The following is a 25,043-nucleotide window of genomic DNA, read 5'->3' as shown; positions in this document are numbered from 1 at the left end:
ACCAGTGATTAATCAGTGTTATAACTACATGTCCATATGCATAAAGGAGAAACACCCAGAAGTGAATTTAAATTTTAGTATTATTGGAGCTAGACAAGAAAAACTGTGAGTTGTATATGAGGTAAAGAGCAAGAAGGCTTGGTAGAACTGCCTCTGAAGCAAATGTTACACATTCACAGTGATGTATTTGTACCTCTAGGGCTGCAGTTTCACCATTATGATGATATAGGATGCACTTTAGCGCTGAGTTCATAGAAATGTATGGATGTGGTGTAGTTTTCCAAACAGAGCTTTTAGTGATGCAGCTCATCAAATTGCTAATATAATTGTGTATTGAGATGGACTCCTAACTTTATGTTATATAGTTGTGCCAGCCCAAAAAAGGTAATTCCTTACCCTAATCTTCATTTTAAATTCAAAAATATCTAGATAAAAATATATGACCCTTCATATTGTGGGTAAAATTAATTGCATCACTTACGTAGTTTCTCATTCTGGAAAATTACTAATATATAACAAAAGCCATTAAATACTGTTCTCTGTTCATTCCAGTATGAAATTTTTGAATGTAACCAGCCTTAAAATGTATATTTTCCTAGGGTGACGTTATGATGCTTGTATCCTCAGTTGTCTATTCTGTTTATGTTATTTATTATGTTCTGTGCCTTCAAGACTGGCTCTGAAGAGTGAAGTTTTTGTTTTGTTTTGTTGTCAGTTATCAGCCTGCTCACTCCCCCACAATTGGCAGGACATAGTGACAGGGCAGTACATAGTGCAGCTTTTGCTTTTTTTTTGGGCTTGCTTTCACTTTGCTCTTGCTCCTGCATTGCTCTTGCTTTTGTTTCTGCTCATTAGTTAGTTTAGCTAGACAGTCCAAATTTTTTCTGGACTGTTTTTCTTTCCCTTTCTTGGAACCACTCTAGCCTGCTCCAGACTGGGACTGGGAACACCGAGAGTTTGCACCCTGTGGCTGCAGCAGCTGCCCTATCGCCAGAGGGACTGATAACAGAGCGACCACCCCCAAGAGAGACTTTCTGAATTTCTCATCTTTTTCAGAGCGGTGAAAGAGTGGTGTTATCCAGTATTGTTCATTTTGTGTGCTGGGGGGTGCTGTGCCTGTTAAATGAACAGGTTCTTTCCACTTCTCTCAGAGGAATTCTTCCCAAACTGGTTGGGGAGAGGGGCCATGTGGGTTTGCTTTCTGCAGGGGCCCCTTTGGAGGCTTTCACCCAAATATCCCCTAAACTGGGACATATATGAATAATTATTCTTCTGTAAAAGAACTGTGGTTTTTTTAAGATATTTTGCACTATGATAATCTTCCACATGCAGAGGTAATAACTGCATTTATGATAAAATATTCCTCATAATTTTTCTGTGATTGATCTTCCAGTACTAAATTTGAATATTTGCTCTTTATTTTAAAAAATAAATAGGAAAAGAAAAGAAAAGAAAAGAAATATTGCATGTAGAAAGATTTCTTATGCACATCTCTCCTCCCCTGAGCAAAGTGAATGCCTTTGGGAATATTACTACATCCAGCTGGAGGGTAGAACATGACTTAGAAACAAACCTAGTGTTATTATGTAGCACTTTTTCTTTATCAGAACTCTAAAGAACTTGTCATTCTGCAAGAAAAAGCTTGTCTAAAATGTTAATTTTAGTTAGTTGTAAATTTAGTTAATTTTGTTAATTGTAATTATTTGCCAATAGAATCTACCCCTGGATATTCTTAACCCCAGAATACATAACAGCCACTTACATACACATTCTATGCACTAAAATGGTGAAAATCTAATGCCTCTGTGGTCTTATTCTGAGGCACAAACATTTAAAAAATTATAAGTATTCTCTATGATTTCCTTTTTTTGGCATGTTATTTTGAGGAGTAGGGGACTTCATGGGTGGTTTTCACAGTGCCCCATAACCCTTTGAAAAACCTCTAACACAGATGAATAATCATACTATTAAGATTCACACTATGTGGATCACATTAGGTGAAACAGCTAAAAGAAAAAGAAACTGAAGTGCTCAATTTTTTTTCTTTAATTCCTAAAAGCAAACAGGATTTTAGAAGTACTATAATTATTAATATATTTATTGCTATTTTTTGTTTCCTAAATTCCCTTATGTGTGCTTCCTAATTTGTTTCATCTGCTCCTCCTGTGATACTATCTGACCATAATGGTGCTTTTAAAGTCTGATAGTTGCTAACCATAACCAGATAATTATTTGCACCATGGTGCTACCTATAGATCTCACAAATATTCCCGGTCCTGTAAGCAGAATATATAGCATGCATACGATTCAAACGCAGGTAATTTCTTCCTCAAAAAGAAGTTAAAATGTACAGGAGACTTTGATTTTCAATATGAACAAAGTGATATTAGTTTGCAAGCATTCTAATGTTATGTCTCAAAAAGTTATTATTGCATTTCCAGATGTTTCTTTATAGTAGTTGTAGTTTGTGGTTGCAAAACCTGTAATTCTGAGAGAAATTAAAGCCTTGTATTCACCTACTACTATATTCAAAAATACCCGAGTTTGAATGCTGTCTGGAATTTTAGGTACAAGCAGTGATTCAGTAGAATCCCATGTCTGTTCCAGTGATTCTTTAGGAAGACACTTGACTAGTCTACTGTGTTCTGTGCCTTGAGGCATGTGCAGCCTTGGTAAATCTCACCAGAAAGTGGGAAAGAAGGTGTCTGTACACCTCTGCAAGTCCTAATGTGTGTATTCAGTATTATTTAACTTGAAGCTTAAATTCTAAAATAAACTCGTTTCAAAGTGATGAGTATATGCTAAGGATATATTTCTGATGATGTTTGGATAAGTTTGTATCATCTTTTCTTTTCAAGAAATAAAACAAATTATTTGTGTTTAAATTATAACTGGTGGCATAAGACTTACCAAAGGCTTATTTTCATCTTTTCATCCTGAAAGGGCAATATGGCTGGAGAGAAGGTCTTATCACTATCTTCTTTATTTTGGAGAAAGAAAATATTCCTTGTCCAAGAGCTAGTTAAGATTGTATGTTATTTAATTTTTCTTTATGAAAGAGAGAATATTCTTAGCAAGAAATCTGTTTCTACTTTTATATGTTTATTTATTTATTTATTTATTTAATCTACACTTCTAATTTTTTTTATAACCCAGAACTCCTATGTAAAGTTGATCAGATACAAAACCAAGTAAGATTACCAATTCTTTTGGGACTGTAAATTTTCCTTTACTGTAATGGTTCTGTGTTGATCTTTTAGAAGTGTCTTATTTGAAAGTAATTCACTAGGGATATTTGGAACAATTGTATACAGAATAAAAGATTTTGTGGCAAATATATTAGTGGCCAGTATCCTTTTTGGGAAAAGCTTAGCATATTTTCTAGTCTTCTGACAAATGCAGCATCAAGCAGTGAAACATAGTATCAAGGACAGAATACAGAATATATGTTTGTACTTTGTATGGAGCACATGGTCTAAGCCAGTTGCATCATGCACCAAGTACAAGAGAAAGATACAGTAAAAAAAGCAGATTTTAAATCTTATTTAAGGAACACTAGAACCTGAAATTTTGCTTTCTTTTAAGGTCAAATGCAATTTATTGTGAATCAGTCATGCTTACTGTTAACTCAGGTTTCATTTCTCCTACTCATATCCCTTTGCTTCCTGAAATATTCTCTTTTTTCAAAGTGTTCAGGTTTATTATGTGACATTGTGACATTCTGTCCTTTCTTCCACTCTACTGATGTGTCATGGCATTATGAAAACAAAGACAGAACTGGCTGCTGAAACCTTTTCTACATTACATTCAGTGTGTTTCAGCAAACTTCTGATAAAGCTTCTGTGTAAGGAAAGAATATGAGAAATTTATAACAATAGTTCATTTTATGGACTGATGAAGGATGAGTATCATCTGTTGGAGTGCACCTTCTAAACTACCCTGAAGTCAGAAAATGTGCTGTCTCCTAGCAGCAGGAGGAAAAGCACGAAGCATGGTAGTTGTAAGAGTAAACCCTAAGTTTAGCAGAAAGCACTCAGCAGTCAGTGTCTGAGAAGCCACTAACTTAGTTACTGAGGGCTTTATCCAAAATGTTTGTACTATGCATTCTTTGGGAGTTTGCGCCCTCTTTACTATTCTGGATTAATTTTCCTGAGTCTCTGTTGGGCTGTCCTGAACCAAGACACAGAAGCCTACTCAGTTTCTGTGTGGCAAGGCAATCCCAATTGTCTCCAAGCCAATAAAGAGGGTGCTGGGGCATGACTTTTTTGCAGGTAACTTCATTATATTCTTATGTTTACTTTCAGCTGAAATTAAATATTAAAATATGTCTGCAGAATTATGTTTCCTGCCCTACTAGAGTGGAAAGTGTACTGTGAATATAAAATATTAAATCTGTAGTGTTCAGTTGTGGGTAGGAGGCCAGAAAGAGCAAAAAAAATATAGTATTTAAGAAACTTTTCTGTTTTAAATACATATTTGCAAGGGAAGGAGATAGTAAAGTGGCATTTTCCCTTCCTTATAAAAATAGGTATTATATAATAAACACTTCTTTCTTCCCAGTTCTCACTGGAAATTAATGTGAGACCGTATAGGATTTAAAATTATTTAAATTAATCCATTCTTAATGTACAGATCTGAACATTGAAATGGATGTAACAGAGGCATAGAGGAATATACAATCTCCATAACTTTCCAAGATTTCCATATCTGTCAAGGTAAGCTGATTTTAAACTCCCATTTCGCTGTAAACAAGATTAAATCAGGATTTTTTTAAAGGTACCTGAGTATTTTGAGGTGCAGAAAACTTGTTCTATCTTATGTTTGAATAAGAAATAAAATATTGTTTAATTTCATCATTGGATTACAGTCTTATAGTTTAATAAAGTTACTAAATGCTACTTCATCATTACAATAAGCAGCACTGTTTTCAAAGTAGTTCTATAACATTGTTAAAATACAGTAATCTTAACTTTATGTAATTACCTGTAGTAGAGACTGCTATTTTCTTTAATTCCATACAAGAATTTACTACTACACTATTATTTTTTATACCTAAAGTTGGAACACTGCTCTTACAGATTTTGAAATACCTAATTCCTCCAGAGATGAGAATGAAATAAAGGAAATATTATAAAGAACTAAATTCTGAACTCACTCTGAAAACAAACTCTATGTAAAGTTATTTTAAAACTTATTTTATAAAGGGAAGACAGTGATATTATTCACTAACAATATAGTTTTGCTTCTGCTTTTTTATCAGGGTGATCAATGTTAGTAATTTCATTGTAATACTCAAATAGAGAAATTTCATTATGGCAATGGAAGCCCAATTCTGGGAAGCGAGCAGTATGGGAATATAAAGTAGAACTTGATTATTTGTGCTTCAATAAATTTCCTAAGCTTCATCCCTTCTAGAAGGTTATAGTCACTTAGATACTGTGCACTTGCAGTATCATTGGAAAAACCCACCCACTTCAGAAGACTTTTGTCCTTTTTTGGAGTCTCATCTCTTGGTTTGATACACTGACTTTTGCAAGTATATGAGGAAAGATTCTAATGTTTAATTCACAATGACATTTTTTGCTTTCTTTTGTTGTAGTTTTCATGATCTGTAATCAGTTCTGTCATTAATCACATTTGAAATTTAAAAAAAAAGAGGTTTTCCCAATATTTTATGGAAATGAATGGAGAGATTAGGTTGTTCAGTTGGGTGGGTCTTGTGGCATTGGTTAAGGAAATGCAGACTCAAGTTCAGACTGGTGTTATTCAGGATGTGGAGTGGGAATCAGAGAAGTTTCTTCTCTAAAGGACTATCACTGTCATTTACTAAGCATAGTTGCTCCATTATTCCTCTTCTATCTTTTCCTTAATCCAAAATTGCTGAATTTGAAAAATATTTCAAAAATGTTATAACTGAAAACAAGTAAAAAATGAAACTGCTAGAACTGTAAAAACACCTGGAGTTCAAAAAGAACTCAGCTCTGATTTTTCAATGACACTGCTATAGGTTCTGCAACATATTGTTTAACCATATATGATAAAGGTCTAAAAATAAAGAGCAGTCTACTCATTAACTAAATTATGAATTCAAAGTGTTTTTTAAATTATTTTAAAAAAATAATTATGTAACTTGAGCTGTGCTACCACCATTAACGCTGGATAAATTATAACTAATATTTGCATTTGAACTCTTCTGTGAAGAACTTAGTCAAATACTAAACTCTTGGCTCGATGATGGTGTGTTCTCTTTCTGGGCATAATGAGATTTTAGGTCTAACATGGAAGGCTTTTTTTCACTCTTAAAGTCACCTGTTTCAGCTTAGATATGTGTATTTCTTCTGTGTTAATCTATTTGAGTTTATTTGACATTTGATGAAATTTTTCATTCAAGCAGGTGGTGAGCCTTTACTTTCTGCCTTGCACTGTTTAGAAGGACAATTGCATGGGAGAGAAGTCAAAATGCTAATTGGGATGAAACAATGATCTAGTGAATCCCTATGGAAATATTTTTGGCATGTCTACAGGAATCATGTGTAGGTAGTTTAGAAATTACATTAAAAACCAATAATTTTCTTTTCTATTATCAGGAATTTTTCCTAAGAGATATAGAACCAAAGCTTTTGAAGTTTTAAAGTTACTATTTGCTTGAGATAAAATATTCAGTAGAATACATTAACTTTCAAGCACAAAATGCTTTACTCAGGTCGAATGTTTGATTTTTGGACAGAAATACTATATTTTCTGCGTGGATAGGAAGGCATGGTATAAAGTCAGTCTAAATCTGAAATATTTGGAATGGGTGCACAGACCAGAACAGAAGAGTTACTTTTATAAAATGCTATATCCACAGTGTAGGCTTGCACTGCAGGCCCCCAGTGCCTGTTGGGTGCCTATACTTAATTAAGGTTTTCTTGATGCTCTTTGATATGCAACTGGCACTTCCTACTCTATTGATTTAAAGTCTTCTTTTAACAATGTCTTAAGCAGTGATTTCTCAAAAGTGGCAGTAGCCAACATAGCCAACAATACCTTCCAAAAGCAAATGTACTGATTATTTGGTAAGCCATATAAATTGCAGGTTTTAGATAAGATGAATATAGACTAGTGACATACTGGGGTTTGCTGTTCTTTGCAGGGCTTTATCTTTCTACAAAGGATAATTGTGTCTAAAACTGCTCTAAATTTGCATCACATAGAGTAAACAGTTTCCCCTGCTCTCTGCAGATTTTAAAGCAATCTACACATGTTTTAGAAAAGCAGTTGTTTTTGGAAGGAGGTGTTTCACAAAATGTCAGTACTACATGCTGCTCTTGGACTACTGTCTGCTGTCAGATGTTTATGTGCATATATACTTCTGATGAGCTGGTTGAAAAGCAGTTTGAGTACATCACACAGCAGAACTGCAGTATGGTGTAGAAAAGCATTTAGTTCTAAAAGTATAAAAATCTTCCTATGTTGTCAAAAAAAAAAAGATGCAGGGCTTGGCCATTTCCTGCACAATTCCTATAAGTAATGCACACTTCAAGACAAAAATCTAAAGTGATACTTTTCTTGTTGGAAATGATTGATTGTGTTTTTCTTGCTACCCAACAAGTCAGTGCTGGTTCAGTAGGACAGTAGCTGATTGGTATTCTGGCCCCACTGCTCTCTTCCTTTGAAGGAACCTGCAGGCAGGAGAGAGGTGTGAGGATTGCAGTATGATTGCCCAAGAGGAGCAAAGGAGCTTTCAAGTATGGACAATTTGGAGGACAGAGCTGATATTTATTTTGTATACCAGAGTTTATATCTCTTTTGAAAGAGAACACAAAAGTGCCTCCTGGCTCTTGCCCTAGCATCTTTCTAAATCCCTAGAGAAAGAGTGGCAGAAGGAACAAAAATTTCAAAGGTGTAACAGATGTGAACTTTTGACTGAAAGAAATTCACTACATGGTACATGACTGCTACTCAGTGAGACTGAGGATAGGGATTGCCTTGTGCTGCCCTGCTAGAGAATAAGACATTTTTAGGTATTCAAGTAAGTTAAGGTCTCTCACACAGATAGATATTCATATGATCTCCTGAAGTATTAATGTACATGTGGAAAGCTACTCTAATGAACTGATTTAATTTTTGTGTCATCAAAGTTGCAATGGAATATAGATCGGAATTCAAATCCATTGACTTTTTGGATCACTAATTCTGCATATTGAAGAATGTTTCACATGGATGGAGCTTCCATTCCTTATTTTGATGTAGATGAGACATTCTAAAAAATATCATTTTTGGATCTCATACCTTGAAAAAACTTTTCTTAGCACGCTGCACACCTTTTTAAAAGATGATCAGTTCAATGACACTGACAGTGCGATTACAAAGGGATGAGCACTTCTGCCATTTAGGTGCAAGGGAAAATGAGACTGATTTTAGAGTTCTGGGAGATTTTGAATATATTAACATTCTTTCTAAGAAGTTTGTGTGGTGTTGCCTTTATCCCTACTTACTTTTGTACAATTTTCAGTACCTTGTGTTTACACAGAACCATATTGAATTCCTTCGTACGGCTTTGAAGTGAATTTCTGTGGTTTATGGAAACTAAGGAAAACAACAGGGTTTTGATAGGAAAATCTGAGACATAAAACAACAGGTTTTTTTGTTTTTTTTCTTTTAAGAGGGTAATTTAAGAAAAAGATAATAAAAGAGGAACATTTCTTTAAGGAAGTTGCCTGCAGTTGTTTATCACAATCTGACCCTTTTACCAGGTCCAGACAGCTAAATTCCTCCTTTATATGAAATGCCTACATTCACTCTTTTCTTATTTGGTAGTTGCTTCTTGGTGGGTTTTTTTGTTTGTTTGTTTGTTTTTGGGGTTTTTTTGGTTGGTTGGTTGTTGGTTTTGTTTGTTTGCTTTTTGCCATTTAAATGTTCTCTGTATTGCTTAGGCCCTTCCTTCCTTCCTTCCTTCCTTCCTTCCTTCCTTCCTTCCTTCCTTCCTTCCTTCCTTCCTTCCTTCCTTCCTTCCTTCCTTCCTTCCTTCCTTCCTTCCTTCCTTCCTTCCTTCCTTCCTTCCTTCCTTCCTTCCTTCCTTCCTTTTAAACCAAAAAGAGCTATTGCATACCAAATATTAGCCTTGAGAGAAGGAATGACACAAGTTTCCTCACCTTCATGCCCAGTTAGGTGCCATCTGTTTCCTGTTTAAATGTAGTAGCCCTTACATGGCTTTTTCCAGAACTCCTCTTACATTAATCAACACAATCCCAATAAAAACAAACACCAAATCTTTGAGAAGCTAAGGAAATGTAGTTAAAATCAATCTGCATCTCAGGTGGGAAAAATTGATAATAAAATTGTTCTAGTATAGAACTTAGACTTAGAAACACTAGAGTTTTTCAGGGGCTATAGTCTACTACTCATTTTTAATCAAGTCGGTATAGCAGGTATGCAGTTTTATGTCATAATCTATGTCAATTTTGAATTTGCTTGTCCTGGTTCCAGCCAGAAGGGGGCTTTGCCAAGCTCTGGAGGTTATTCTGTACCACCTGGCGTCATTGCTGGGGGCAGAGGGAAGGGAGTCACTTCTGAGCAAAGAGGGTCCCTTCCATTTGAGTAAGTGCGACAGAGGGAGTGTAGGGTAACACCAGTGCTGAGCATTTTGCATGAACCACTTGCCTCTCTCTTGTATACTTTTGTTATTAATACTTTGCTGCTGCTCATAGCTTTTAATTGCAGCTTCCAGTAAATTGTTCTTTTCTCAGCCCTTGTGTCTCCAGCTCTCCTATGCAGCCTGCCACAGGGGAAAGGAGAGAGGGAGAAAGTGAGGGGCAGCATGGCTTGAAGGGTCTCAGTAGGAGCACTAAACTGGGGAGTGCCATTCCTAAACCATGACATGCTTATTAAACAGTTGGTGGAGAGAACAGCTGAAGACATCAAGAAGTTTCTCTCAACCTGGTAATTTTTAAATTAGCATGGTAGATATTAAATCCACTAAGATAATAAGTTTGAATATTCTTAACAGAATATATGAAGGTACAGTATCACCTCCAGGGGAGCAAAACAGGGTTCATAAAATGTTGCTATTACTTTAGCACTGTTTTCTGTGAGGCTGTTTCAGACCTGTCTCAGGCTCATGCTGGGACTTCAAATAAGGTCTGAGTTATTGAACCCCTGTGACCATCAAAGGTAGCATGCTGGTTTTTCATTATCATAATATAAGTTACTGCTAAATTCTCAGTTAGGAGCTGTTTTTAAACTGAATCCTAGAATTTCTAGGCAGTTGCAATATATGTAGACCCTTTCATCTACTGATAAACTCTAGATGATGAAACTGATGGTTTGCAATTGCTTCTCCACTCCTATGAAAATTGCTGCATAAATTGCTTTGATCAGTCAATATGTGTTAATAAGAAGTAATATTCAGATAGCAAAACACCATGTGATTCCTTCTGTTATATTCAGGAGCTGCTGCTATGTCATTGTCTTGCTCTGAACCTGGAACTGTCAGGGTGCTCCTGAATTTTAGTTTCTTGTTTATGAAAATAGGTGCAGTGAAGATTATATCTAATCTCAAAAATAAAATGTTTTCCTTTTACTAATATCAGTATAGTGGTGGTTATGACAGAAAAGTTGCAATAATAGGACTGATTCTCTGCAACACTCAGCATGAATACTGTGATAAAACTAAGGTATTTACAACACTTACCCTTGTTGCTTTCACTTTGCTGTCCTGCATAGAAATATTTGACCCTTGGCTGCACTTGCACCTGGCATGCTTCTGTTTAGAGCCACACAACTCTTCTTTCGTCTCTGTCTTTTCCATTGCTGACTGCTAAATGAATGTGTTTTTTTTCTTTTGTACTCCACAGTAGTTCCTACTTGTCTTTATATTATTATATTATTCTTAGCATATTGCCAGAGCAGAACTGCCATACATGGGAATCAGTAAAAGCAGAATACTGTCATTTCGATTCAAAATCATTTTACACCTGCTGCACACTCGAGCAGTACTTTGTCTGGAATGGATGTTTCTCTGACACCTTATTCCAGGCCACTAAATCTGAGTTACACTCTTTCCTTTTCAAGTGGTCAGACCATGTCTCTGCTACTCCTGTGGGTATGACACCATGATCTAATATGACTTCAGCCAGACTCATGCACTGCAGTTCTTGTCCCCTGACTGCCAACCAAAAAACAGATTTGACATGTACAGAGTTTTGCTTTTGCAGCTTATAGGCAGTAAGAATGTGGAGTGACAGAGGACTGATTTATGATTTATTTGTTTGAAGGAGAATAGAATTCACTATGTTTATGACACACTGTATTAACCATATCTGGCATTTCAGTGAAGCCTGATATGATGTAGCCTTGCTAAATCTTGCAATTTGCCATGTCTCTTTGGGAACAAAGCATGTCCTAATTCAAATTACCCTCACTCTTTCAATATGTCAGATTCTAGATGCTGTGAGGCAGATTACTCAGATGATAAGTATATAACCTCTATTTAAAAACTCCCTGTTCCTGTTTACATCCATAGGACTGAAGAATTATATCTTCACAGCTTCAGAAGAGAAGGATAGAGTTCTGTAAGTTACTGTCTTACTGTCTTACAGAACAGAGTTCTGTAAGTTACTGTCTTGGGTCTGTTCAGTATTCAGTTACAAAAAAAGACACCACATAAGCATGCTAATTAAAATTTATTTAAAAGAAAAAACTGGAAAGGTCTACAATTACAGGAAGGAAACAAAAAGAAAGCCCAAAATTTTAAACAATCTTGAATAAATGTCCCAAAGATGAAATAGTCAATAGCCATATCTGCACATGTAGCATATTTAGAATATTTAGTTACACCAATGCATAGGAATAATTTAGCATATAGGTAAGGCTGAAGAAGTGTTGAAATTGATTGTGAAATGAAGCAAGAATTAAAGTGGTGCCCAACACATTGTGTTAGGAGCAGTAAATACCAAAAAATACGTGAATAATGCTTCAGTGATGCTTGGGAATTGTAAGATTCCAGTAAGAGCAATCTGTGTAATTCTGGACATTACAGTTAAAGAATTATGTAAACAAATTAGGAGAAGCCTAATGGACATTAACAAGAATGCCTAAAGGTAGCAAAAATTAGTTTAATGAAGAAAGGTAGAATTAATTGTATATACATACATACATACATATATATATATATATATATATATATATATATATGTGTGTGTGTGTGTGTGTGTGTAAGAGAGAGAGAAAAAAAAAGGAAATAATATGGTCTACAAGTCCAAAAAAAGATTCTTACAACAGGAAATACTCTGCATATTCTTGGTGACCACAATAGGGTGTAATGGAAAATATTGTAGAGATAGGAGAACTTTTGACTGTGAGGGGAGTGAAAAAATGTAGAGAGGTTGTGGAGCCTCCAGATGGGGCATCTTTTGAAAACAAATTGGCTAAATATCTTTCAGGAGTGGTGCAAATGACATTATGTCCTGAGATGAAGACATATTTTTTTCCTATTATTGTTTCATAAATTCTAATACTTCATAAATTCTAATACTTCTTTAATACTCAATAGTCTTTATTGACTAGCCCATGTATTTTGCAAGCCTTGAAAACAAACCCTTTTTAGACAAGAGGAGTCTGGTGAACCTTGTATCATATAAGAGCAGTGTGTGTGAGAGAGAATTATCTATCCAGATGTAAACAACTTTGGATTGAAACAGAAGAGAGGAAAAAAAATGACATAGGTATAAAAGAGCTATTGGTAGGCATATTCCATCATATCTTAGATCACACCATAATGGTTTTAACTGTCAGAAGAGTTACAGAGTATCTGTTTTTATCATGATAGTCTTCTCCAAACATTGACAGTATTCTCATGAAAGTTTCTTATTTCAGGCCAAAGGATTTATTTTATGGCACATAAGGATAAAAGATCCGCACTGAAGATATTGGAAGGTGGACAAATCCTTTAAAGGGCAGTACCAGGTGACAGCTGGACTGCAGGTAAGTGAGATTGTGATGTTTGTGCCATCACTGTCGTCATGGAATCCCTTTTCCCAGAAAGTCAGTGCTTTAGCTTGCATTGTCCCTAGTTGAACAATGGCTTGAGATTGAAATGACACTGCAAAAACCATTAAAACAATATGTTTTAGCAATGTGTCAAATAGCTCTCTCAAAGGGCTATTTTCAAAGGGTTATTTTCTCCAACCTGCAAATATCATGACATTTTTTGTTGAGTTAAAGGGCAGATTTCCCATGCCTTTTCTTGAAGAATTATGGCACTTTTTGTATTTACGCATATACTCCAAATTTCTGTCCAGCATTTTCCCCTTTGTTGTAAGAGTAACACCAAGGTTAATGTTTTCTTTAGTTTATATTCTCTGGTCTGCAGAATTACTTGGAGTTTTATATTATGATAAAAATACATACTTCTTACAGACATCATTTCTATTTAAAATACAACATATCCTTTATAAAATGCAGGATATAAACATTTAGTCTGTGCACAGATATTCAGGTGTTTATGTTTTACTATGAGGCTGAAGACTTTCATTAGTACGTCAGAGTTTTTTCATGATTTTCACTTTTCTCTATGAAAAGTGATCACTTCCTGGCAGTATCAATTTATTCATCAGTATGATTCACTTAAGCAAATAATTCCTTGTTATAATTACAATATATTTTCTGCTTACTTCAAAAATTAATAATTATTCTATTATTATTATTATTATTATTATTATTATTATTATTATTATTATTATTATTATTAACTATATGATTGGACATTTGACAATAAATAGACTGCTTCTAATAATGCAGAAAACATTAAGTTATCAACTGAAATGTCTGTTTTTGAGAGCGTTTCAGGTCACATGAACTGTAGGTGTGATTTCCTTACTTGTCTTTCCATTACCTATTTATATGGTAGATTTAAAAAAAATATTATTGAAAGACTGAAGGGTAAAGTAACTATAGATTTAGATCATCATAATAATTTCCTGGCTTACTGAAATCAGTTTTCAAGTGTACTCTATTTTGATGGGTGAGTTTTCATTAGAAATGTTTTTAAAAACACAACAGTTTTGATTTGGAGAAGACATTTGCAAACGTTTTAAATGAAGCATTGTTTTCTACATTTCTTCAGGCTAAATGATGCCTTTCATTTTTGCCAAAGATTTTTATTACTAGGAGTAATGTCAAAGGGAGTGTGTTCTTTATACTAGCAGAGAAGAAGCACTGCAAAATATTGGTTTGTAAGCTGGCCATAGCAGTTCAGCTCTATATAAAAACTTTTGTGAGCTAAAGTGATTTTGCTTCATAGACACTGAGAAAATAATGTGTAGCATTTAGATAGAACTATGCCATAGCCATTAGAGACTGCTGGGTTCACAGAATCACAGAATACTTAGAGTTAGAACTACTTCTTGTTTATCATACACAGAAAGAAAAATAGAAGAATCTACAAATTCTAATTGTGCACAGAACTTGAACATGCGGCTAGTACTATTTTTCATAAACATATTTTTATTTTCATGAGAAAAAAAAAAAAGCAGGAAAAAACAGGGACCTGGAAAGATTACTTTAAGAGAAGTATAACAGTCATTCAGGACATTTTATAGTACCTGATGTTACTTCCTAAAAAGTTCATCACATTTTTGTTGAGTGACACAAGCCACAAGCTTTGGTTAGAAAGTATGAAATTAATCTCTAATATGGTATTATAACAGCAATGTAACAGCACAATATGCAATAATGAAATTTGAGACCTATTTGGGTCCCTGTAGAGATTGTGGTAAATTATAAATCAAACACCTTTAGGAATATTTAGAAAAAATGTATTAGATTGTGAAAGTAAGACATAAAAAGTGGATTTGGATCTCTTGGAGCTCTTCCCCCATCTGATCCTTGTATATTTGTCATGCCACAATTTACCCTTTTTTACCCTTGCAAATGAGGCTGTAAATAAAATACACTAAATATATTTGCCCAGCATCTTTTGTCTTGTTTTCTATCAGGTATATCATAGAAGGTAGTTTCTCATGTAGCAAAATATATCGATGTCTAGAACTAATCATGTCACTAAATAATTCAGTCTGATGGAATGATCCCTTTACATCAAGTTGCTGATTTTAGTTGGTATGTTCCAGAAAGTCTCAAAGAGAAGAAGCATGTAAAAACAGTTCTACCAATGTAAACAATACATCAAAGAGTTTTAAAACATCTATTATTCTGGTTTGCATTCATCTTCTTTCAACAAAAAGAAATCCAAGATGGAGGTGATATTCTAAAAAAATCAAAATAATCCTATTAATTTATGTTTTCTTCTGCTAGCAAAGTTTCAAACCATGTCATTGAAAAAGTTGATCAGATCTACCAGAGATCTTTTCTCTAAAGAGAAACAATAAAATTAAAGATTTTATGGAGCAGCATTCATTTTCTTCTCAATGGTTCAGATAGAAAACTCCTCAGTCTACAGAATCCTCAATCTGAATTTTTATTATGTACTAAATTTAAAAATTATTTTGCTCAGGTGTGAATATTGTATAAATATAAAAGAAGCATTTAATACCTATATATATGTATAGTTATGGATAACTTCTCCCCAGTAAGCTTTCATAAAATTTTTTCTTGCAAACATATTGTTAATCATGCAAGACCTAAAACACCAGTGGATTTAAAAACTCTTAAATTGTAATTGATCACTAGCCTTTGAGAGCATGAATATCATATCTTAAACATTTTTCCAGCCCATGAAGTAACATGGTTTCTCATAAGACCTTTTACAAAAGTATGTCCATAAATTTCTTTTAATTCAATGATTGTGACTAATTGTCCTCACAATCCTAAGCAAATATGCATCTTTTCCCCCTCATTGACACTTGTCTTTAAATAATTTACAGGAACATTGCAAGAAAAGCATCTACATCTACAGAAAGTCCATGATGGTGATCTGGAGTTCACCAAAATCACTAGGAGTTTGCAGAAAATTTTATTTGGACTATATGTCTCCACTGCATTTCTGTGTGGATTGATTCTCTGGTCTTTGGAAACTGGGGAGCAGGAAATAAGAATCACACTGATCTGCTACAATGAATATTATTCTTCATGTCACCTTCAGTCCTTAATATAACCTTGCTATTCTAGGGATTACTTTCACCAAAATTTCAAATATGTATTAGGCATTAAGCTATCAATAAATGTCACCTCTGTGTATGCTGTCAGACAGACCATTTGTACAGCTGTGGCCACGAGCTCCCAAGGAGCTGTGTCTGATGTTTGTGCCTGTCAAACAACAGGTCTGCAACACCACATAGGTCTGCAGCACTCCTGTGATGAGAGATAAGGTTCTTAAGAGACATAATACATAAATGCCTATGTTATTCAGTTTCACTTCTCAAATAATTTACTGCTTGCTCAGACTGCTTGTGGCAGTGTAGACATTCCACTTCTAAAGAAAGATTTTTGCTCTTGGGAAAAATGGAATTGACCGCAAGGCAGACTTTGCAGACATCTGAAAGATAGTTTGAGGCTCGATTATTTCTTTCAAGATCTGAACACAGTGGCAGACAGAAAGTGTTTATAGTTCTTCCCTTTAGCTGTCCATTACTCATGGGAGTGATTCTCACTTCTCTGTTCTCCCTTTGAAAATCTGTTGGCTTTGGTGTAGCTGTAGGCAGCACTGCACTGCTAATCATTGCATTATGTGACTTTTTTTCTTTCATGTAGAAGGTGAGTATTTGCAGGGATTTATACAGTAAAATCAGTTAAGAAATTCACTGTTACAAATATTTTTTCTTTTTCTTTTTTTTTTTTTTTTTGGAAAGTCACATTAAGGGTAAATATCTCTGTTCCCTCCCTTGTTTTGGGCTTTATACACTTTAAAATGAATGTGATACAGACGATAAAGAGACAACAATGCCTTAGTACAGTAGTACAGAGAAATAAAAAGTCCCCAGGGGTTAACTTTTGAAAAAGACAAGAGCATAAAAATGATAGAATTAGCTCAAAATACTGACAATCATGTACAAATAATAGATTCACTTTTCTTTAAGAAAGGCTATAAAATTCAAAAATTATGAATTTTTTTAATGTCAGAAATCTTAATTTCTACTCTCAATATTCATTAGTGAGTGTAGCCCCCTTGCATAATTAGAGCTCCAGCTACATCTGCCAAGCTGGTAATTGTGCCTGTGATGCTTCTTTGCTTGTCTGTTTTGGGACTTGCATTATTGCTCAACTGAAAATAATTGAAGAAGGAGAATATTGACTGTGCAGATGATATGAATAGATTACATTAGTAAAAACCTCTTACAACCAGAAATCCCACTGAACAGTCGGACTCTTATTCTTGTTGTAGCAAGTATTTGCCAGGCACGGACTGTGAAAAGTATAAGTTTTAATGCTCTACATAGATTCTACTAATGCAATCTATTTCATTTTACTTACTGTAGTCAAATGTAACCCAACCAAGAGGATTTCTGCACATTATATTGGATGTCAACAGGTGCCTTGCTGGGCAGTGCTTGGTGCTTGGGAGGGCTTGCCTGAGCTCAAGCTGGTGCCAGACTGCTCTAACAAAGATCTGGTGGCCACAAGAGCATTGCTTGACCTGAGTCAGGCTTCTGTGACAGCCGGAGGTGGGTGAAGCTGGTCAAACCAGACATTCACTGCCAGTTGCCTGTGGTGTCTCCTAGGGCTGGGGGAGGTTGTGATGCAGCATCCAAATGGGGCTGGAGGCCAGTCAGAGGCAATCAGGTGTGAGAACATTGGAAAAACAGAGCTGATCATGAAAGAAAGAAATTTCCCCATTCCACCTTGAACACCACTCCCCACCCAGCACAGAGCTTGGGATGCTAACTCACTTTGACACCTCATTGTCTCTCTGGGTGAAGAAGTCTGGTGCTGTTGAGCAGAGGAGTGCAAGAACAGCACCACAGTAACAGGGCAGCTCAGGGTATGCTCTCAGGAGTGACAGTTTGCAAGAATATTCTTACCAATGAAGCTTTTCTATATTTGGACTATGTATATCATTATAACAGGACTAAAGATAGATGTTTGCTAGATTTTGATCACATCAAGATTTTAATTTGGCTTACAATAAATTCTTAGCTCCATACAAAAAATATGTTCCCTTTGGTTGTTTTACACTTTGTTTTAAACCTGATTAGAGCCCAAATAAACACTTCATACTGCACACCATATACACCTAGCACATTATTAGGGAAGAACTTCACAAGTTACCCAATTTATAGGAGAAAAACTGATTTTCACAGATTTTGCAGGCTAAATGTGATCTGTTTATTTATTTATTTACAGTCAATTTATTGCTAGCAATTATTTTTACCTTAAATTTATGTCTTCATGAACAGTCATAAGTCAATACAAAGTGCTAGACATCGGTAATAAGCATGCTGATTGATATGTATTTTTTTAGTACTAGACTTCTGTCAGGTTCCACAATCACATTAATAAGAAATTCAATTTTACTACTATGTTTACATGAAGTGGCTTTCTGTTTTGTTTTTCCTGCTTCCTCTCTTTGTTTAAAAGCTGGCTTGGGCTTTGCTCGCATCCCAGTGGAACCAATTCCCACAAGTATACCTGCACAGACTGCCTTTTGTGGGAAAGCTGCTGAAGGTAAAGCCAGTGAGTAATAAATGGAACATATGGCCTTTAAGTAGTATAGCACCAGGTCTGAGAGCAAGAGAGCACTATCCCATTTTTCATATTTGTTCTTCGCTTCAGTAACAGGTGAATTAAAAAATGCACTGTGTAATAATGTTTCCATTTCAGTGGTTGAGTATATAGTAAAAATATTACCTTTTGCTTTTATAAATTTTTGCACTTTAGTCAGGAGGGAAAAAAGTCCAGTGCTGCAGTTTAAAAGTCAAAACTGCTTTTCATTTTAGGTTTGGTCATTAGAAGCTAGAGGGACAAGAGACATACATCTTTCTGGAAACTCAGACTGAAAAGTGGTGAAGAAAAGGACTTAAGAGAAGATAACTTGCTGGAAGACCAAAATGGCAATACCTAGAGAAATTATGTGAATGTTTAAATAGGGAAACTTTTCAAACCACAGCTTCAAATGATTAAATGCATGAAATAAAGTGTGAATTAATGGAACTCTTAAGAAATTCACCTGCATACTTTTTTTGATGTTGCTTCTACTGAGATAGAGGAGGAAACTAGCACTGAATAAACATTAAAATACACTACTTCCTACTTCTTCAGCCTTAAGAGCTTAAATTGAAACATGATATTTAGAGGTTTTTAATAAGTAACCCATTAAATGTAGTACTTTAACTGTTAGGATTGAGGTTTAGTAAGTCAGCTTTGAGAAACCTTGATTTCAAGATTTTTCTGAGTGAATTTAATTTAATTTATTCTTCACATTTTTAAACTAAATAATTCCAGTTGAATATCCTTTTGCCCCTTTTGTACTGCCTCTTCTAGACAGATGCATAATACTTTGTGTAATCCTGATGCTGCAGGCTTTATTTGGGAATAGTTCCATCCATGCAGTTGTTCCTTTTTAGAGTAAATGTTTACAGAATGTTGAGAGACATTGATATCTATGATAATATTTTATTTCCATATTTCATGAGGGCATTGAGGGCATTTCTTCTGTTATTATGTGTCGCAGACATCTTTCATAAGAAATCCTTTCTTAAGATTTTTCCTTGTGAGAAGCTGCAGTTTCAGCAACCAAAAGTAAACAATGGTTATCTGCTGCTGTAAAATGCAACAAGTAGACCCTTAATTAGTCTCCTGTAAATGTTTAGATTTCCTGACCATTCATGGCAGAGCTGGCTCTTGCTCTCTGTCTGAGACACAGATCTTTGTTATTCATTCTTTTCTATTCTTAGCTTAGCTAGCTTCTGAAGAAACCTTTTCCTTTCTATTACTTTTTAGTACAGTCTAATGTAACATATAAAATAATAAATCAAGCCTTCTGATCATAGAGTCAACATTCTCGTCTCTTCTTCATCCTGAAAACCCTTGTGACCACAGTCACAATTATGGACCTCTCCTTCTCTCCGCAATGTCTTAAGTGTGATAGAAAGAAGTGTCACAATGATATCTGTTGTGTCTTAGCATTTTGATATCCATCCTGTCTGGTCCCTCAGGGGAGAGAATACCACTCTAATCTAAAAAAAAAAAAACAACCTGAATTTATAGTTTAAATATAAACTTATGAAGGAATACAGTATTTAAATATAATTTAAATTGAAAGCAGTGTATCTTAATTTGCTACAGAATCCCACAGGGGCTCTCAGAGCAGTGGGGCTTCCCAGGTACCATAAGAAATGCAATGACCAGACATAATGAGACCTGGTAAGGATGAGGTGAAGAATTTTCACCTTATTTCTGATTGCTTGACTTTAACCAGCCTAGGAGATATCATTTGTATCTTTCAAAAGTCCTTTTTCATTTCACATGTCTGGATATAGACTCAACACTAGTTATCTTGAAAATCAAGCATCTAGCTAAATCTGCACTGCATCAACATTCTATTTTCATATTATCCCCAAGTGAAATTAATAAAAATCGATGTGTATACTTTAAAGAGGGACTATAGATTATTGTTTTTCTATATTCATAGATAATGAGGACAGCAGGGAGAAGTGAAAGCATTTCTGCTTTAACTAAATATCTTCTGGTCTATTAAAAAAAAAAGGCTTTTTTTTTTGTTTGGTTTGTTTTTTTTACCATGTGCAGAGTGAAATATACTATTATAATTTTTCAATTATAAGTTGTGAATTTGGTCTGGCTGAGATGAAGCTAATTTTCCTCACAGCAGTGCCCTTGGAGGTGTGCTCTGGTAGCTAGAAAGGTGCTGATAACACACCAGTGTTTCGGGTACTGCTGAGCAGTGCTCACACAGCACAAGGTCGGTTTTCCAACATTCCTCCTTTCCAGTAGGCAGGGGGTGGGCAAATTGGAAGGGGACACAGCCAGGACACATGTCCTGAACAGACCAAAGAGTTATTCCCCACCATATGACATCTGATCAGCAATAAAAGCTAACAAAAAGGAGGAGAAAGGAGGGCATTATTATTATGTTTATCTTCCAGAGGCACCATTACGCATATTGAAATCCTACTTCCCAAAATGTGACTGGACATCACTTCCTTATGGGAAGTAGAGAATAATTATTTTGTTTTTCTTTGCTTCTACATGTGACTTTTGCTTTTGCTACTGTTTTATTTATTTTATCTTCGCCCATGAATTTTCTTCAAACTTATTTTCTACCTGCTCCATCCTGCTGAGGAGGGAAGGGATAGAGTAATATGGTGAGCATCTGGCATCCAACCAAGGTCAATACACCACAATTCTTAGACAGCATTTAGTTTGCTTAATATAACCTTGCTAATTGATGCAACAAGTCTTTCATAAATACAATCAGAATTTGAGTTACTTCCTTTTTATGAATATTGTGTTTGTTAATGCCACCTCATTTGCACCGATGCATGTGATCACGAAGGAGTGACTCATTCATACAGAGAATGAAATAGCTGCTTATGTTCAGAATTACTAAATCTGTGGTTGCATTATATTCATAGCAGACCACAAGGATAGTTCAGTTATTGCATAGCAACACTAAGTTACACATAACCTTTTCTCCTCAAACTCTTTATAATCTCTGATTTTTAGTACACGCAGATACCAGGGAGACAAATCAACACATGCTAAATAATTAGATGCAGCAAAAATGTTTTCCAGTCCTCATTCTCTATTATTCTTAATTTTATATAAATGCCAGTAGTTACAGAAAGAGACTGCAAAGCCAAGATAGATGGAGGGGGGAGCCCTGGCAGTATTATAAAACTGGGGCTTTTTGTCACAGCCTGTCCATGATTCCTGGTTTATCATTCCACATCTTGGAGCCTAGGGGAGCTAGTGGTTACACTGAGGCAGACCTGTGAATAGTAGCTAAGGAACCCATCTCTGCTGTGTGCTGCAGTTTGTCTGGAGGCTGGCCACCCTGAGCTGACTCTATCTGGACCAGGAGGCAGAGGCCTTTGAGGAGCCTGGAGCACAGGGTAGGTTATCTTGCATGATTCACTCCACTCCTCTCTCATCTGCCTATTATTGGCCCAGCTAAGACTACAGTACAGAAATACTGCCTCCAGTACCCAAACTAGTAATTTCAACTAGTTCAACTTTTTCTGTGCTATCTTGCAGTCCAAGGAATCCTGTGAATTTTGCAAGTTTAGTTTTCTTTTCTTGGTGGGAAAAAGTAATTCAACATTACTACTTTTTTTTTTTTCCTTCAGTATTTAATTTGGGGTTTTTATTCCCCTAAATATAATTTGAACAATTCTATTGAAGGAAACTGTTCAAGGCTGTAGTTTATTCATGTATAATCCACAATTAGCACAAACCACTCTTGAAACATTAAATGCTGATTTCTTAACTGTATTTGCATTCTTAGTTGCTGAAATATTAATGTACTGTCAAGGATTCATCACTAATAGATCTGGGTTTATTGTCTCATAAGCAATCTGTGCCTTCTGTGACACCCTGTGACAAATAACACTGGGTACATAAGGGCCTGCAATCAATACGTACTGAACAATGTGAACATCACACAACACAGGTAATGTGTGCCTTCTGCTGAGGAAATATCTGCCAGGAGAGAGTGACGTGAGGATGAAAATATTAAATATTTGAAGTTGGGCTGAAATGAATAATTAGTACAGAGCAGTTGTAATTGCTTTATTTAAGAGATGATGGATAACTCAGTATCCCTTTTGTTGTCAGGTGAGTTCTGAGTGATTTGTCAGCAGTTGGCAGCTTAATGGTTCCAGTGTCCAAGAGATCAGGCACATCACCCATGCTCACGTCAGAGCAGGGAATGCAGCTCTCTCAGTGAGCTTCAGGCATTCAGTGAGTCAGACAAGCGGTTTCCTTTCTAGCACCTGAGCAAAGTAGGTGAACTCAAGGTGGACTGCTAATTAACACTGGAGATGGCATAAACTTTGTCATCTACAATACAATTAATCCATGTTACAATGGCTTTTAAATCTTTCACATGTTAGCAAAGGACTTTCAAATTCCAGAATAAGAGTAATCTAGTTTTTCCTATACCTATATGGAGGACAAGTTGTGGGGTTTATTCAAAAATGTGCTCTTGCTGAACATAAATCTATTTAATCTCTTTTTAATAGAAACACTCAATATCATTTTAGGAAACATGATATGAAACCTGCCTCAAATATCTAAACTGCTCTGTAGAAATACAGATTTCTAATTTTGGAAGACTGAGTAGAGCTTTATTTCACTCTCAACACCAAATACTTCTGCAAAGATATTCCTATACTTAATCAAAGGTATTGCACATGATTGTGAATATGTGATCAAAAAATATTTGAAACGGAACAATTTCTAGAATCAATTTCCTCAGATTGACTGTTTCCTTTAAAAAAAAAATAACATCAAGAATAATAATTATACCAAAGAAGTATTATTTTCAATTTTTTTTTTCACATGAAATATTCTGTAGTAATGAGATTCCTGTATTAGCCAAGAGATAACTTTAAATGTAGGAAAATGAGATTAGCTAAAATTCATAAAGCATTTTTAAAAATAGATTTGACTCTAAATCAAGTTGTTACCTAACTAAAAATTATATCACAGGTATATTATCAATATTTGTTGCCTCTGATATTAATGTGTTTTTCAGAAATGTATAAACTACACACTAATAAAGAGTTGCTGTTGAGTCAGAAATTAATTCCATGTTTGCACCCTGACAGTGTCTTCAAAGTCAGAGTATACTCTAGGTGGAAGTCTTCAAATCATATCAAGGATATCAGCAAAATCCCAAATCCCTAGCAGTTGCCTATCTCCCAGAATAATAAGACAAAGCCCTTTCCTTTGAATAACCAATTTTGTACTTTTATTCCTCAGCAAAAGCTAATTTGGTTAGAGCTGATAAAAGTGTGTTATTACTAGGACATTGTTCAGAATGAGATATTAAAAAATATGCCAAGAGAGACAATGCATAATCATGATATTGTGCATATTTTTGTATTGAATGAATGTTCTTGGCACTGTAACAGTAATAAACTGGCAAACTTGTAACTCTTTGATGCAATGGCCACAGGAAAGAATTTACTGTTCATTAATGTAGCTGGTGAAATTCCACTAATCAAGAAAGAGCATAGCACCACAGCTTTCTGATGCATAGTTATGACATCAGATTGCATTACTTCAAGGGTCTACAAAGGGGACATGACTAGCAAGGTACATGCCTATATTTTGTGCCAACTCTTACCATCAATATAACAATCCTGCCACATCAGTTTCATTAATTATCTTAAGTGCAATGACTGAAAATGGCTGAGGATATACCCCTGCATTTTGGTACAGGAATGGCAAAGTACATGTGAGATGTGGTCTTAGGACAAAATTGCTAATTTTTGGGTTTTTTTGGTGGATCAGAAAGGATTAAGCAATAACACTGTAAATTTTTTCTCATTCAAATTAACTTTAGTACAGATATCAGCACTAATATCCTGTGCAATGGAGTAAGGTCAGATGTACTTCATTGAAGCAGTTGCAATATCTAGTTTTGCTATTATTGCTCCCAAGCCGCATTATTGGCTCTAGAAATTGTGCTGTTCCTGGTTTCTTTTTCTTAATTTGCTTGGAAGGCATTGCCTATCAAATAAAAGGTCACTTAAAATGGGTTAATTTAATAGTCATCCTGTACCAAGTATCTTCTCTGGTAGGGTTCTGCATTATTTAATAAATAATTATGTTATTGTGCTGGCCTCATAGTGAACACTTATAAATTCAAATGAGAAAAATAATACAGTGCAGCCTAAGAAAATTCTAGAAGACAAATGCTGTAAGGTACTCTGTAGACTTGTGCTTCTGTTTCCATTGAATATATGTAGCAAAATTGAAATAGAGATGCTATTTGATCTCTGCAAGCAACAGAATTTCCTATATTTTTTTCTCTAAAAAAAAATCTAAAAGTAATGTATGCCAAAACACCTCTAATGGTTGGAATGTGATTTGAATCAAAATGTTATCTAAAGGAAAAATAAGTTTTTCTCAAATAGGGATCT

The sequence above is a fragment of the Agelaius phoeniceus genome, chromosome 1 (assembly GCF_051311805.1).
Source record: "Agelaius phoeniceus isolate bAgePho1 chromosome 1, bAgePho1.hap1, whole genome shotgun sequence".
Classification (NCBI taxonomy): Eukaryota; Metazoa; Chordata; class Aves; order Passeriformes; family Icteridae; genus Agelaius; species Agelaius phoeniceus.
This window is presented reverse-complemented; position numbering follows the sequence as displayed.